The sequence below is a fragment of the Pongo abelii genome, chromosome 8 (genome assembly GCF_028885655.2).
Source record: "Pongo abelii isolate AG06213 chromosome 8, NHGRI_mPonAbe1-v2.0_pri, whole genome shotgun sequence".
Classification (NCBI taxonomy): domain Eukaryota; kingdom Metazoa; phylum Chordata; class Mammalia; order Primates; family Hominidae; genus Pongo; species Pongo abelii.
Window position 1 is genome coordinate 62,246,713 of NC_071993.2, and position 17,988 is coordinate 62,264,700.

General features: G+C 35.6%; 1 protein-coding gene across 14 annotated transcripts in view; it reads right to left on the reverse strand.

The window, feature by feature from the left end:
- The window catches only part of NRG3 (neuregulin 3), a 1,113,017-nt gene that overhangs the window by 979,309 nt on the left and 115,720 nt on the right, over window positions 1-17,988 (reverse strand). The window lies entirely within an intron of this gene.

Genomic DNA, 17,988 nt, shown 5'->3' on the forward strand with positions numbered 1-17,988 from the left:
CCGTCTCTACTAAAAATACAAAAATTAGCTGGGCATGGTGGCGTGCACCTGTAGTCCCAGCTACTCGGGAGATGGAGGCAGGAGAATCGCCTGAACCCGGGAGGTGGAGGTTGCAGTGAGCCAAGATCACACCACTGCACTCCAACCTGGGCGATAGTGCAAGACTCTGTCTCAAAAAAAAAAAAAAAAAAGAAAGAAAGAAAAGAAAAAAGAAAATTTGATTTTAAAGAGTTACTTTTATAATAGCACAATGACAGTTATAACTAAATCTATTAATAATAAACATGTAGGTAAGACTTTTAGATTAAAATAATAATTCTATTGAATGCCATAAAAAGACATAAGCAAACGAGTTATATATCATGCTCATATGCCTAAATGTCATTAAGGCAATTCTTACAAATAAATATAAAAAATCAAAGCAATTCTAACCAAATCCTATTAGTGTTTTCAAGGAAGATGGCAATTTTTTGCTAAAATATACATGGAAAAGTTACAGATCAGTTCTGTCAAGGAAATTTTGTTGTGAATGAATAGAGAACTTAGCTTAATTGATATAAGCCTTTACTAAAAAGCTACAGAAATTAAACAGTGTATATAGTTTAAGGAATAGACGCGAGAACAAAAGTGACAGAATAAATGACCTTAAAATAAACTCAGGTACCAATGAGAGCTTAGGATACAGCCTATGACAAATGTCTCAGCAAAAGATAGACTATCCAATACATGGTGCAGAAATAACCGGCTAACCATACAGAGAAAGAAAAAAAATCAGATAACTCCTTATCTACAAACAAAAACAAAAAAAGTAACTTCTGATGGGATTAATAACTTAAATCAGGTAAACAAATATTTAACTTTCAAATTATTATGTAGAGACTATATTGATGATGTCAAGATAGAAACACAGAAAAGAAAAAAGCATAAAAGAAAAATAAACATATTTGAACATATTAATACTGAAACCTTTTATAAGATAAAATACATTATAAGCAAAGTGAAAAGAAAGTCACTGGTTGGAAGAAGATAGTTACAAATCTCACAGGTAAAATGGAGTATCATACAACATGCAAAAGGAACAGATAAATTCAATTGTAAGAAAATAAATAGAAAAACAGGCTAGTTATATGAATAGACAGTTGACAAAAGACACTCAAATGGCCAATAAATATGTCAAAGATCTGTTTGTCTCACTAATAATCTCACTAATAATCAGGAAATCACAAATTATGAAAATAATCAGCTAACATATTATCCTCTTTAGATTGTAAAAATCAATAATCTGACTGATTTTAGAATGTGGGAAAACAGAATCAAATGCATAATAGATAAGATGGTAACCTGAAGATCTATTTAGCATTACACAGCTGAAGACAGACACAACGTACAACCTAAAAATTTGATCTTTAAGTTTGTATGCTAAGAAAACTCATGTGTTTTCATAAGGTGAAATAAAATTTCTCATTACACTGAAAGATGATTCACACACACACACACACACACACACACACACACACACACACACAAAATACACATCTCCTCTATGTTATCTTAGGATTTTTTTGAAATATTATCTTATTCACCAGTGTAAGGGTAAACCTGTACTCTTAGTAAAAGTAATCTGAAAGAAAGAGTACGTTAGTGAATCAGCAAAACATGCTAAACGTTTTGCAAACTCTAAGTGTCATTCAGAGCATTTATTTATTATAAGTACATTCCATTAAGAAGTTTAAAATTCAAGTTAAGAGTATGTAGCTTAAAATTAAAATGACCTAAAAGGCATTGCAGAAAAAAGGATGGTAACTTTACTGGTATCATTCACTTCAGGTGTTTATATCAGGAAACCAACATAATGTTAGTTGATTGATTATTGCTTTATTCAGATATTCCTTGGTGCATGTTTTGAGAAATGTCATAGCTCTTAAAAAACGCTTTAAAGAATCAGCTATCTTCTTTTCATGCACGGGTCAAGTTTTATCACTTCTCATTGAGAGACTAAACTTTCAAATGTTCATTGAGCAGTATAATTTCATGAGCTACATAAAAGTGATGGTTTAAAAATGTTAATATATTTCATCACTAGGCATTCTTAAGTTTTTAAGTGTTGTTAAGTCTTATTTCAGAACACACTAGAATCTATATTTGCAGAGAAATGTAGCTTTTGGCACTAATTTATGGACCAGCATAGAGTCATATCTACCACTACAGGCATGGCATGACTACAAGGCCTGCCAACAAGGCTTTTGCCAAGGAAACAACACTTGGAAAAGATCTACGACACTTCGTGTATCACTTACTAGCTATTTTGATCCCTGACCTTGGGTCAGTCATTTATCTCTTCACCTCAGTGTTCTCATCTGTAAACTGGCATTTATAATTCTAGTCCTCCACACCTCAGGCTGTTGTAACAATCAAAGGCCAAATCAAATAACAAGCACGACAGTATGTACTCATTTGCTAGGGCTGCTGTAAGAAAACACCACAGACTTAGTGGCTTAAACAACTGCAATTCATTTTCTCAACAATGTTGGAGGCTAGAACTCCAAGATCAAGTTGTCGGCAGAGCCAGTTTCTTCTGAAGACTCCTTGGCTCATAGAGGGCCATCATCTTCCAGCATCATCCCACGGTCTTTCTTCTGTGCCTGCCTGTGTCCAAACTTCTCTTACAGGCTCTGGTCATACTGGATTAGGGCCCACCTTAACATCCTCATTTTAACATAATTACCTTTTTAAAGACATTATCTCCAAATATAGTCACATTTCGAGGTACTGGTGGTTAGAACTTTAACATACACATTTAGAAAAAGGAGGGAGGAAACAATTTAAACCAAAGCCCAGTGCTGATGTCAAATCACTGTTGTTGACAAAAACATCAGCACTGCCACACATACCTGCAGAAACATGGGATTTGTTCAGTTACGGTTAGATTGATGATGACTACCTGGAAGCCACATGGTAAGTAAATGAGAAAAGAGAGAATATTGTGTGAAAAGTTCTTCACTCTGCTAGAGGACTTTACACCTTTGGTTTTCCCACTGTCTTGTATCATCAGTTTCCTTCTCTCCACTAGATTATCCCTATCAGCATGCAAACATTCCCTAGTTTGATGGCCTTCATATTTTAAAACTGTAATTCACGTGAAGAAATATATTTTATATTATAATCCAATATACACCAGTACATGTGTGTAGATATGTAACTATTTGTAAATTCTTCATAATAATATATTCCACAAAAATAAAATTCTTACCTTTACCACATGGCATGTACCCTATTTTCTCTTTTACTCCAATTAATGTTTTAAATGATTATTGCAACCCAATAAAAATATGTTAAGACCACTTATGGTTCACAAACTGCAGTTGAATAAATGCTGCTCTAAGGTGTGTGTGTGTGTGTGTGTGTGTGTGCATGTGTGTGTTTTCAGTCAGGTATCCTTATAGCACCCAGGCTGGACTTGAACTCCTGGGCTCAAGCAATCCTCCCACTTCAGCCTCCAGAGTAGCTGAGGCTGCACATGCATGCCAACACACCCAGCTCTAAGGTGTCATTTTTAAGGCACAACAACATCCTTTACCCCGTAGCCCCTCCATCAACCACGCTATTTCTCTGCTGCCCTTAGCCAAACTTCTCAAAACATAGGTCAACAGACACTCCCATCAGCAATTCAGATCACTCCCACTTTGGCTTCAGCAGCAGCAGCCACTCTGATAAACCTTCTCTGGCATTTTGGTTACCAGTAACTTCCATGTTGCCAAATCTAATGGACACATTCCAAGCATCTTTCTCAACTTTAAACAGCTTTCAATGTAACTGGCCACTCTGTCATTCTTAAAATGCATGAATCTATTAGCTTCTGAAACAGTAGAGTCTCCTGGTTTTCCAGCAACCTCACAGTTCACTCCTCAGTCTCTTAGTCCTGCCTTCTCTTTCTTTACTTTACCTGAGGAATCTCTGGGCTCAGTCCTGGAACCCATCCTCTTCCTAATCTATATTCTATCCTAGATGCTGTCAAAAACTAGGTTAAATACAATTTATATTCTATAAAAACTACAATGTTTAACTCCTCTAAAGAATTATCCAGATCAAGGCTCATATTAAATATATTCAGTTGCCTATTTGACATCTCCAATTGTGTATCTTAAATGAGTCTCAAACATAATATTTCCAAACTCATCATTCTGCCCATGAGCCATTCCTCCTCCAGTGTTCCTAACTAAACACAAGGCCACCTATCCATAAATCAAGAAATCTCCCCTCTCTTTTCCCCTCCCCTTGCACATGCAATTCATCAGCATGACCTTTTTTCAAACTAATACCTTACATGTATTTGTTAGACCATTAAGATTCATTTTGAACTCATCACCACAACTAGGGAATGTTTTCACTTGTCCAGACATCAGCACCCCTCCTCAACACCCCTTACCATTTTCTACAAAGCAATCAGAGTAATCTTTTCAAAATGTGAGTTGGATAATAACACTGCTCTCCCCCTCTTCCAAGCATACATACATTCATAATGCCTGGCACTTAGCACTCAGTTTTTTTTTAAAAGAATGAACAAATCATACATTTGCCATGCATCCTTGGGAGAGACAAAGGAAGCTGTAACAAAGAGCACCTGGCCATGAAACTATTTTCTTGCATCTACGCACAGTGGAAAAGGGGCAATAAGAAGCAGGAATTTGTATGACAGCTATTCGTGAATGTTCTGATATGGCTCAGTGAAGCCAAAACCATATAATATTTAACATTATTATCTACACTATGCCAAGCATGGGACCTAGACAGTGGAAGGTCCAAGTTGCTGACCTCAGGAAGGTTTACTGGGACCGTGTTCCATGACAGCAGAACAAACTAGAAGTTTATACTGTACCAAATGCAAAAGAGCACACAGTTGCTAGAAAAACACTGCACAGCTGCTGAATTACAAGTCTTCTATTTTTATATAAATAAAAACTTTACATTTTTCTACCACATTTAACGTTCCCAGACTCCACAGGTGTGGATAGTGGGTCCATGAAGAGACAGTAGGATTCATTAAAGTTGAATAAAACAGGAATCAAAGGTAAGACAAATATTGAAGAGGGACAGGACTTCTTGATAGGCCCATGGTAAGGCAATTTGGCTTTTCAGAGAAGTTTGAGGTGTCCTGGGACTCAGGTAACGAGGTCCCAAGAGTAAGAGATTTTCTACAGACACAAAGACAAAAACATATCTGGCAACTTTAGAAATGGTTCTGGGGTCAATGTGAAGTCTTGCTAGTCTTAATTTTCTTTAGTTTACACAATTAGGGATGTTTGGTCCTGTTAAGGTTTACTGAGAGGAAACTCCAGGTAGGAAGTTTTGCAAGATGAGTTAGTTTGTCCAAAAAGGGATTTTTCAGATTTGTAAGCATCATACTATATGTATGGGTACAATTTTATGAAGAGGTTTTGCAATGGGCTCCAAACGAAGGAGGATGATTGTTGAAGTTGTTAGTTGTATCATGATTTTGTGATCATAACCTGTTTCTAAAACCAGAGGAGGGAACTTTATTAGGTCCCAAACCTACATCTACCCTGAGAGCATCTACATGCACTTACGTGAACGCAGATCCTATATGAAATGATTGCACAACTTAATATTTCAGTAACTGGAAATACATTTTCTTCTTAGCTTCTTAATTTGGGTAACTTTTTTTGAAATCAGGAAAATACCAATACAAAAAAAGTGACTTAAGTTTTCCAAGTTTAAAAAACAAGACTAACAATTCATTAGCTTTACTATGTGTAGAAAATAGGGTACTTGCATAGTAAGGTAAGCTTTCATTTATTTTACCCTGTCCTCTATTTTCCATTTTCATTCATTCCTCTCTTCTTTTTCCTTCTTTCCTCGTTTCCCTTCTTTTTTTTTTTTTTTTTTTTTTCCTCCGATGGAGTCTCACTGTGTCGTCCAGGCTGGAGTGCAATGGCACGATCTCAGCTCACTGCAGCCTCTGCCTCCTAAGTTTAAGCAATTCTCCTGCCTCAGCCTCCCAAGTAGCTGGGATTATGGATGCCCACCACCAAACCCAGCTAATTTTTATATTTTTAGTAGAGATGGAATTTCACCATGTAGGCCAGGCTGGTCTCAAACTCCTGACCTTGAGCGATCTGCCCATCTTGGCCTCCCAAAGTGCTGGGATTACAGGCGTGAGCCACTGTGCCCAGCCTTTCCTTTGCTTTTTTTTGTTTTTCTCTTACACTTTCCTTTTTTAAAAATGTATGAGCCCGAACAACAATCCTAGAAGCTTTCTTCAAATAGGGGCAGTGAATATTTTTAAAACATGATCTTTGCCTTCATTGTAATAGGAATTTGTTCAGGGAGAACTGTTTTCTTCTTCAGAGCAGTAAAAAAAGAAACAGTTGAAAACATGGCAATGTTTGTTTAGTTTTAGTTTGGAATTTCCATACAACGTTTGTCAGGGTATTATATCAAAAACTGAAACAAATTCATAAATTGAATAAAATTATTTTAAAAGAGAAAAAACAAACCCAGAATAGCAACTTTGTTCTGGCAAGACCACTGAAAAACAAGAATCAAATGGAGTAATTTTACAACAGAAATGATCTGCAGCAGAAACGTACTGCATTGACTTGGATTTTCTTTCAAGCTGCCTATTAAGTAAATTTCCTACTCAACTGTTAGTACTTGCTACAGTCGTAAGGTTAGTAAGTTAATATATTCATTCTGGAGCTTTTTGTGAATAAATTAGGAGGCTACTGTATACGAAGGAAGGAGTTGACAGGCTGAAGCCAGGAAGATAGAGGCAGTGGCCTTACATAAGTAAGTTGACTTGTTGATACATGTTCAAATTATAGCTAACAGCTTTCCTGATGTGTGGGACGTGGGCAATGATGGAAAGGTAGGAGCCAAGGGTGATACATGGCCCTGCTTCCAGTCTTGGATCTCACAAATTGACCATTGACATTTCTGCCAGAAAAATTAATCTACACTACAAACCTGATAATGTTACCCCATGGCTCACAACTCCAAAATGACATTATGCGGCCAAGAAGGAAAAAAAAAAAGCAGCTGTATACATGACCTTGATATATTAGTTTCCCTAAATATCATAATTGTTTTCTGTCCAAATGGACATAAGAATGGATACTTCATAAGATTTCTGGAAGGATCAATGCAAAAATGTATATACAATCTTTTTCTATGCTACTTAAATTTTATTGATAATTGGAAATGTGTGTTCTTTAAAGTTTAGGTAAACTAATTCCCAAAGGGTAATTATGAATAATTTGTAAAACACAAACAGAAACACAACTTAGCTCATTAAGAACCAAAATATATCAACATTTTATTATCCAGCATCTTCCTTACCAATTTTCAAACTGATACGTTTGGATAGGGTTTCACTGCTGGGTTAGGCATGATTATGTTCCCAAAATGTATCATTTAGAATAGATATCAGCAAAGGAAGTTAATACTGTCCAGACAAGGATCATGTGACTAAGGCAACTATCTAAAAATACTTGACTGAAGCAAGTGTCTGGATTCAGTTTATACTCCCTGTGTCTCAGCTCCCACTACACTGGACTCACATGAATTTCTGTGTTATTTAGAGATAATAAATTAACAATATACATATATTGAAGACGTAAATGAAGTTTCATTTATTAAAACTATTGCCAATACTTTAAAGCATAACCATAGTTTTATTCCATTTTATTCTCATCTGCTAGTTGTTAAAGGCATAAAGGAAATTGGTTTCATATGAGCACATATGAATCTATTTGTAATTAAGATCTCATTTCTTAAGATTTTGTTATGACTCCCAAAGAGAAAAACATAAGAAGTTATGTAGTCTCATTACAAACTTGAACATTTTTTACAAAATGACCTGACCTCTCCTAGAGAAAATATTTTCTTGAACAATATATTTTCACTGTAATTAATATAATAAAATGTCATTATCATAGCCATGTTGTATTAATTTTAACTGCTCATGTGGCCAAGAGTGTGATTGTCTAGAATGATCTCAATTCTTCAAAATAACTTAGCTGAAAACACCAATGTACTTCTTTCAATGATTTTGGGATAAGTTTTAGAAATTGTTCTTCTTAAATTTTATCATTTTCTTCAATTTCTACTGTCTCTTTTAAAAAAGTATCAGTTGAGCCTTGAGGTCTCGTAAGTACATGTTTTAAAAAATAAAATAAAGCACATGTTTTACCTTTCACGTAAATGATGGCTGTTTACTGTCAATAATCATTCAAGTAGTAAATATTGTTGGAATCTAAAAAGGTATTTCTCTTTAAAAACAGTTTGCCACCCAGGCACCATGCCTCACACCTGTAAACCCAACATTTTGGGAGGCTGAGGCAGGCGTTTGAGATCAACCTGACCAACACGGTGTAACTCCGTCTCTATTAAAATACAAAAATCAGCGGGCGCCTGTAATCCCAGCTACTTGGGAGGCTGAGACAGGAGAATCAGTGGAACCTGGGAGGCGAAGGTTGCAGTAAGCCAAGATCAAGCCACTGCACTCCAACCTGGGCAACAGACACATACACAAAAAGTTTGTCGTGCTATGTTTTTTAAAAAGTGAGGATGTTTACAAGTAAAAGGGAAGCCCTACTTAAGATATATGCTTACCCTTTTGATTAGACTTATTTCTCATGATGTTTAGATGTGAGAAAAGGAGAGAAAGCATGGAGGAGATGATTAACATTCATTGGGTCCTCTATCTATCACACACGTTGTTCTATCACATAACACTTGTGCATCATTTATTCCTTTACAACAGTCCTAGCAGTAGACAATATTAGCCTTATTTACCCAGATGAGGACATTGTGACTGAGAAGTGTTCAGTAATATCAACATCAACTCTGTGGCCCAGATTGTCTGACTCTGAAGACCCACGAGATGTCCACTGGTCCACACTACACAGCAGTGTGGAGAACTGAGGACATGAAGACAACAGCATACCACAAAGTTCCTAGAATCAGAATGGCCAGGTTGGGAGGCAGGATTATAAAGAGGTTGATTTCTAGCCACAGGAGGGAATGTCTAGAGTCATATAGAGAAACATGTCTAAGTAGACCTATCCAACATTAGATCTGATTAAATGTAGATAAACGCTAACGAGCTCAACTCTCTAAATTAGCTTAAAAGTCCACCTGTTTGATAAGGAGAAGACACAAGTTTAATCACATTCCATGTGTATTACTTCTTAAAATCAGCCAATGGAAACTACGCCCTTTATCACACTGAAAATATCCTTGCAACTGTCAAGCTCTTTGAGAGTGCGGAGCTTCAAACTTCAGCTGGTCTCTTCAGGAAAGGAAGCTAGAAGTTCTTGCCACCTAAAAGACAGCTGAAGTAGAGGCTACACATTATCACAGATGAAGACTCACAAATCTCCCAGACCTGCTCAGCTCAGAGGTACTGGAAGTAATGGAAGAAACTGGGCTGGGATTACACTGTCTTCTGAGTACTAAAATAAAGACTCAATTTTGTGCATATTTGAGGTAAAAAAAAAAAAAGTTGGGCCTTTGGTAGGGGGTGGGGGGCAGACATATAGACAAATGTGAGGGACCCCACAGCTAAGGAGACATTACGTACAAATAAATCACATTATAGGAGACAGCAATGGCACTTAATAAAAATCATAGCGTATGCTGCGCTTATCTGACATTGATTATGGCCCAAGCACTGTGCTACACATGACTCAGACATCATCTTCATTTTCCCAAGCCCTGTAACACGCATATTATCACCCCTATTTCACAGATGAAGAAATGGAGCCTCCGAGATATTAGGTGTCATACCAAAGACAACATAACTGGTATGGACTAATTGGAATTCGGAGCCCTCCAAATACATAGCTGAGGCTTCACATTTCACTGTCTTACGAGACATGCAGGTAAAGGCTTCCATCAGTTTACATGTTAAAAGGAGAACGACTATGATGCCTCAGCAGTGACCATTCCTGGAGGAGAAGGCATCTGAGCTGAGTGTGTAAAGATGGACAGCATCTAGACATAGAAGGCTGGAGGCGAAGGACATCCCATAGTGACCCTGCACAGGCACGGAGGGTAGAAATCCCACAGTCATAATGCAGAATGGCAAGGGGCTTGACTTAGCTGGAGCCCAAAGCACACACAAACTGTCAACTGGGGTACAGTGTTAGAGAGGCAGGTGGACACCATATCACAGGAGACCCTGAATGTCAGCCTAAAGAGCTTCCATGTGCACTGCAGGCACTGTGGGGCCCAGAAGGTCTCTTAGCAGATGAATGAGTTGCCAGATACAAAATACAACGATTCATCTGGTAATAGCATGCAAGAGTGAGGAAATGTATAGTCTCTTATAGATTCATAAGTGTAAGCAGCCTTATCTTGGCTAGTCACAGAAACCTTACCCATTTTATTAAAGAATTTAAATACATGACTTTCAAGGAAGAATAACTAATAACAAATTATTTTTTTTTCAAATCATGCCTATGAGACCACATTTATGTGAGATACCATTTTAGATGTACCCATAATTAGTTTCAACTAAATCACAGCATTTGCACTACTTGGTAAGGTTCCAAAATGATGATATAGAAAATGCAGACTTCCAAAATTATGCATCTGTGTCGCATATACACAGGCCCACCCACACAGCAATTCACATGCTCACTCTTATTCCTCTGCTCCCTCCTTTCTCTCTCCCTTTCTTTTCTCTCCTGCCTCCTCCTTCCTCTAGCTCCTCTTCTTCTCCCTCTCAGTCTCTCTGTAAGCATATGAATTCAGCATTATCACTAATAATCAGAAACATTAGCAGAAAGCACTCTCTCATTTTCTAAATATGCACTCATCATGGATATGTGAAATAAAAGATAATGACCAATTGGCAAAAATATGTAAATATCTTAAACTAGTCAGAATATAGTCCTGCACCATTATATCATATTGCATTGCTATTAATTTTTCATTAAGCATATGCTCCAATAAGTAACTTACTATATTGTGACAGAGGGTGGAATGGGGGTAAATAGAGCTCCATAAGCCATTTGATTATCTCATTTGAAACAACGATATTGGCAACATTCCCCCAGAATTCAGCTAAATGGCAAGAGTCTAAGGGATACACTATAGACTTCAGACATGCACAGTGCAACATTTTCATACGTTGTATAAATATTATGACATTACATCAATGCCTTTAAACAATAGACAGAATGTTCTGACAAATATTCTGTTCCTAATGGCCATGAGATGCATTATCTATTTGTCACATATGAGCTAACACACTATGTGATATTTTTAAAAATTTCCATCATGTTAATACTCAGACAGATGTCCTCTTTTTATTCTTGAAATTTGAAAGCAGAATCCTCTTTAGCAAAGCTATTCATTATGCATTAGAAAGAAAAAAAAATTCCAGAGCTGGATGTAAAGGATCATGAGCAGATTAACCCAGGGCTTTCCAGTGAAGAGAGCCATGTGAAAACAATTTCAGTCCCTCTGACCACAGTTGCATGGAATTGACCAATTAAACAAATAAAAAAAAAAAAATATAAAGGTCTGTATCTAGAAAAGGTACTGATGAAGAACCAGAAAGTACAAGGAATTCTGTAGGACTAGAATATTGAAGACCCACAAGGAACCCTGTAGAAGTGGGTGGTCTATCAGTCACCCCAACATTCAACTACTTCCTATCTCCAGACACTCATAGGATGTAATTGAAAGAATATGTTAATATTCAATGGCATCCTTAAACTGTAAGGCAAAGGCCAGTACCAGGAACAGCCAACACAAGTTAAACCAAGGGAGACTTTTCCATTAGTAAGTGATCACAAGAAGCAGAAAAGATAGTTTCAGGGCTTCCCCTTAAGTCCTCCCTCAGAATAGACAGCCACAGCCAGCATAAAAGCTAAATGAAAGGGTTTCGAGTTGCTGCCAAACACAGTGGAGAGATGCATTCCATAGTAAACATGCATTCTGGCCCACAACATGCATGAAACCAAGTGAGCAAACAGGAAAATCAGTGAACCTACAAGAAGAAGTGCAGGAAAGCAGGGACTGTCAAGAAAATAGATTTTCGAAACAAAATGCAAAACAATTGTAGGAAAAACATTTTGGTGTTACCTCCCTTTATCTCTTGTATACTATAATAACTAAATATTTATTGGCATTCATCATATAATCATATTGTTTCTATGAAATACGAAACATAAACATGAAGATGAAATGCTTGCATTGGATGGAAAACACCAAGGGTTAAATTAAAAACACTAAGTTAAATTATTAGCAAAGTCAAATGAAAGAGAAAACTGCAGGAATTCATCTTGAGCTCGTTTCAGCAGGATCAAGACAAAATGTTGTGAGTGGGAGATATGAAAAACATATCCGAGAGACCAAATTCACATAAGAAATCTGAAAAAGACAGCAAAATGGAACAAGTGCAGTTACCATAGAAAAAAATGAAAAATAACTTTCCTCAGCTAAAGAAAACTGACATTTTAGAACTCAAGAGCTACCATAAAAATAGAATTATGAAGAAGCAAAAAGTAAATCCTATTAAAATAATGGCAATAATTTTTCAAGATTTAAAAAATTCTACAAGTATCCAAAAGTTAAGTTAAAAGAACTTGATCAAATTGGACTTGCTTCAAATTGGACTTCTATATAATCAGACACCAGAAAATAATGAAAATGAAAATACTCCACTCTTTTGAGAAAAAGAAAACTATGAACCAAGAATGAGTATCCAGCATATTCTTGATCACTTGACAATGTATAGGAGCAATAGAAAGCTATTATCTCATATGCAAATTCTTTCCAACTATTCAACATACTATCCTTTATGCAAGGAAAAAAAAAAAAAGCAGTTAAAGGCATACTTCACCTAACCAGGAAAGAATAAACAAAAGCTCAAGTACCAGAAAGTCAGGTTTAAAAGAAGAGAGGATAAACTGGGAACATTGTTAAATATGGTAAATGCTCAATGATTTTTTTAAATATTATCTTTCAGCTTAACACAATATCTAATTTAAACTTTCAAACAGATGTTTTATATATAATAATGGCAATTTAAATCATAAATGGAAAACTTCATTATTGTCAACAGAAATAGAGATATTAGGGAGAAATCCAAGAGGCATAAAAAGCATTTCAAGTTACTATTTTACATAGTCAACAGTAAAGAAAGTAATCTCAGAATTCTGGACAATTTGAAGATACTATGTTTGATTGTAAAAAATAAACAAGTTTCTTCTCATACACTACTGAGAGGAATGAAACTGATAACACTTTAGAGTATAATTTGTCATTACAGAGAAAAACCCTAGAAATGGTGTTATTCTTTGACCCAGCAATTACATTTTTAGTACGTTTGGTAAAATACAGTTTTAAATAGCAAAACTTTGGAAACAACAATAGGAAATTGTCTAAAGAAAAAATGATGTTTTTGGAAAGTAAGTATAGCACTGGGGAAATCTTCATACTATATTAAATAGCAAAAGAGGGGTTCAATCTGCTATATGCACAAATGTACAAAAACCCAGCTTCATGGGCTTTCTCAATGCTTCTGCACTTCTATGTGATTCACAAGAAACATACTACAAACAGAAAAATATTATTACAAATAAAACCATTTACAAAAAGCTGCGGGTTCTATCAAGATTATTGTAACTATGGTTCTCTTTTAATGAAAGTAGTTTGAACTTGTAGACTTGACACTAAATTTGGAATTGGAAAATAAGAATTTGGATCACAATCTTGACTGGGTGCATGGTTTATGCCTGTAATTCCACCTCTTTGTGAGGACACGGTGGGAGGATCAGTTGAGGCCAGGAGTTCAAGACCAACCTGAGCAACCTAACAAGACCCCACCTCTACAAAAAAAAATTAAATTAGCTGGTTGTGGTGGCATGCATCTGTAGTCCCAGCTACTCAGGAGGCTAAGGCAGGAGGATCATTTGAACCCAGGTTACAGTGAGCTACGATCACACCTCTGCACTCCAGCCTAGGTGAGAGAGCAAGACCCTGTCTCAAAAAGAAAATAAAATAAAAAACAACTCACACCTCAGCTACTTTAAACTAAGCTGTGTGCTCATGGTCAACTAATATCCTCTCTCTAGGCTTTAGTTTCAACAACTGTAAAATGAGAACAGTAGACTATATTTTTCCTATGTTCTTTTATTATAATGCTAAACACATTGAAGGATGGCTCTTTTTAAACTTTCTATTGTTAAATGCATAGAACTGAAAAATTAAGCAGATGAAATCTGATGGGTGATATCAATCATTCTTAGTCTAGGTTACCTCTTCTAAATGAAGAGATAACTTCTCACTATTCAAATAGTAACATGACATTTCCCAAAGTATTCCAATATAACTAGGTTCTCAGACTAGAAATATCTATTCTAAAACACATGATAAGGTAATTTAGGGAAGTATAGATTAATCACAGGTTTCATTACTGCAAGTCTCACAAAGACTTTCATATATGAATGGAATCCTGACCCTGTAAGATGGCTAAACTGTTGACCATAGATCTCTTTTATTCTTTGGGCATCTTGCAGGACTCGTATTTGCTGGCACTCAATAGGGGTTGCTATCATACAGAGAAAGTCTATATTGGATCACAGTACAGCTGTGACAATGGTGTGAGAGAGCCTATAGAATGGAGACCCCTAAGCTAAATGGGAAGACAGAAAAAGAGGAGGTGACAGGAGAGACCTCTGAAGGAGAGGACAAAGAGAGTCATTCTAGCTCATCCACAGTGTTAGAAAAGGAACCTAAAAGAGTTATTGCTGAAATCTGTATTTGCAATAATGCAAAGAAACCATTTGTTATGGTAGAAATTATTTGTTATAAAAGTCATCATTGTGAGCTTAAGAGAACACATTATTTACTTGAAACTATCTATTTATAACTTATCTATTTATATATGTTTCTTATGCCCAGCAAAAGGAGACATGGCCAATGTTCTTCCACTTCCCCAGGAGTGCAGTGTAAGAAATGAGCAAGGGTGGATACAGTCTCAAGTACAGTTATTGACAATTACAACTATGAGATCAACTTCCATTATGTTGCAAATGCAAATATCTCTAAAAAAGTTGTTTCTAAATTATAAACCAACATTCTTTCCACATACAATCCTTTAGTGAGTTCTGATAAATAAAATATATACTCAAAGAAAAAATAATTTTATTTTTAAAAATATTATTTGGAACAGCTAGATTGTTCAGTTTCAATTTTCAATCAGCTTACAGTAATGAAAAAATGACAGTTTTTGCTTATATTAAGTGTGGAAGAACCCAACTTACAATGGAATTTTGTTTTCTTTGCTTGAAAATAACAATACAATAGGTATGTTTCTAATAAGAGAATCCTAGCCAAGTAAAGTAAAAAAGTAAAGCATGACACTTTGTCTCAATCTAATCTCAGGAGTTTTTCTGTGACTAATGCTCAGAAACTATGATATAATATTTCTTTAATAATTACGGAAATCATTGGTTCTTGGGAATTTACATAGTTTACTCTGGAGAATAAAGAGCTACCTCTTTAAAATATTAATGGGTGATAGATATTATTTTACTTAAGATAAAAGTAGCAGCAAAATGTATACTAAATTAACTTTGTTCAGAGGTAATTATTTGTATTATTATTAAATACCATCAAATAGCAATCCAAACAAGCTAAATCATGAGTGGTTTTCATTTTGTTTTGTTTTTGTTTGGATTTTTTAAAAAAAATCTCATCACAGAACTGGTAAATAGGCTTTTATATTTTAAAAACCCTAACTGGCTGTTTCCATTTTCTGAGTAAGGAAGGTTGGTTAATTATGCCTACAATAAACCATACCTTTGGAGGACCCACACAGTGTATGCACTCCAGATTATTTCCACATTAATATTCTAACATAGACTCATGTATTCACAAATCATTGTAGTTTTGTAGCCTGTAAAACCACCAGATTCAGATCTCATTAACAGCCTTTGAGCATGAGTGTTGAGACAGAGTGCTTACTAGGTGCCAAGTTCTATGATCTACAATTTATACTTCTTATATCATGTAATCTTTCTCAAATCCTATGATTTTTGAGATAATAACCGTTTTCTGAACAAAAAAGGATCAGAGATATTAACAAAATATAATAATGCATCCATTTGATAAAGCAAAATATGATTCTTGGAAACAATGTACATATTGAAGACAATAATTAACACTGAAATATCAGCTTGAAAGTTTCCATCAACCAGCTATCTCCCATGCCCAACTCTTCCTGGTTCTATGGACATAGGTTTCAGCCCAGGTCATGACACACCTGATGTGCCTTCCCTTTGCATAAATTAGTACCATGTAAGTTGAAAAGAGCAATGGAGGCTTCTCAAATTTTTGACTCAGCTTCTCACATACATTCTACTTGCAAACAAATTGCCAATTTGACTCACTTCAACCAATTTAACATTTGCAAAGCAAGAGTTTAATATGTAAACTTGCATTTTACTAGTAGGGGGGAAATACTAGGTTTATTTTCTTTAAATTTTTAGCAACGGGATTTTTCTTAAGAGGAAAAAGTTACCTTGACAAATATAATTCAATTAATTTCTACTCAAGTATTAAAGACAATATAAAAGGTATTTCAGCATAAATACCAATAATACTCTCTGTAATTGTTATTTATATGGCTGCTATATGTCTCTTTTCCGAGAATTCCATCAAAAACCTTCCAGCATAGTAGAGTAAAAAATATGGTCATTAACATACATCTGAAATGGGTATGTCTTCAAGATACTTACTGCTGTTAATAAATTTATCTTACTTAATTCTCCTTACTGCACCAGTATCTTATGGTTAGATGGCAAAAGCAGTGAAAATAAGATTAAAACAATAAAACCAATGTGAATATGTTGCAGCCTCAAACTTCAAAAAAGTTACAGTTTCTACAAGAGGATAAGTAATCTAAAGAACAATGAAACCAGTTTTCTCACATAAAACAATACAGATGACTTCATAAATGAACCATAAAAATACTCCCTTGGAGAAAATAGACTTAAGTATCTTTTAGATTTATCTTCAAATTCTCCACTTTTAATATGAGAGTAAACAGCCTCAGGATACATCTCCCATGTTCATCACTGCTTAATAGCATATGCATGACTAACAGTAATAAATTTGTAGAATATTCAAGTCACAAAGAAGCTTGGAAATAATCCACAGCTACTCCACTGTTTTACAGATGAGAACACTGAGATCTAAAGAGTAAAGATACGGACAATCACTTCTTGGACTACAAACTCTGCTGCAAACACCTTCTCAAGGACCATCCAAACATTCCTCTTTGTATATTTTGCCTCTTCAAACTTTCTCCAGCATCAGTCCCTTAAGTTTCATACATGAACTATAACATTCCTACTGTAAAAAATTTGCCCCCTGAACAACTAGCCTTCTCCTAATTTATACTTCATTTCTCTGCTCCTCTTCGTGGTCAACCTTCTGGAGAGATTTTTTTTTCCATTTTTTCATTTCCTGTCCATTTTTTCACCAACTACAGTCCAGCTTCTGCAGACACATCTCCAGAGTCGCATTTTTCTCAAGGCCATCAATAACTTGTTGGTCACCAAAAGAAAAAGTTCTCACTTCTCATCTTTCTACTCAGCCTCACAGCAGTATTGACAGGACTGATGCTTCCTACTGAGAGTTTTGCCTCTGGGCTCCTATGACCTCAAATCCAAAAATGACAGTAAGTAATCTAAAGAACCAATGAAACCAGTTTTCTCACATAAAACAATACAGATGACTTTATAAATGAACCATAAAAATATTCCCTCGGAGAAAACAGACAAATATTTTTTAGATTCATCTTCAAATTCTCCACATTTAATATAGTAAGTAAACCTCAAATCTCTCCTTGATTCTATCTCTGCATCACAGTCACTTTTGTGTTTCTTTGCTATTTCTTCTTTCTCTGTCCAGTTTCTTAATGTCAATGTACTTTAAGGTATGGGACTG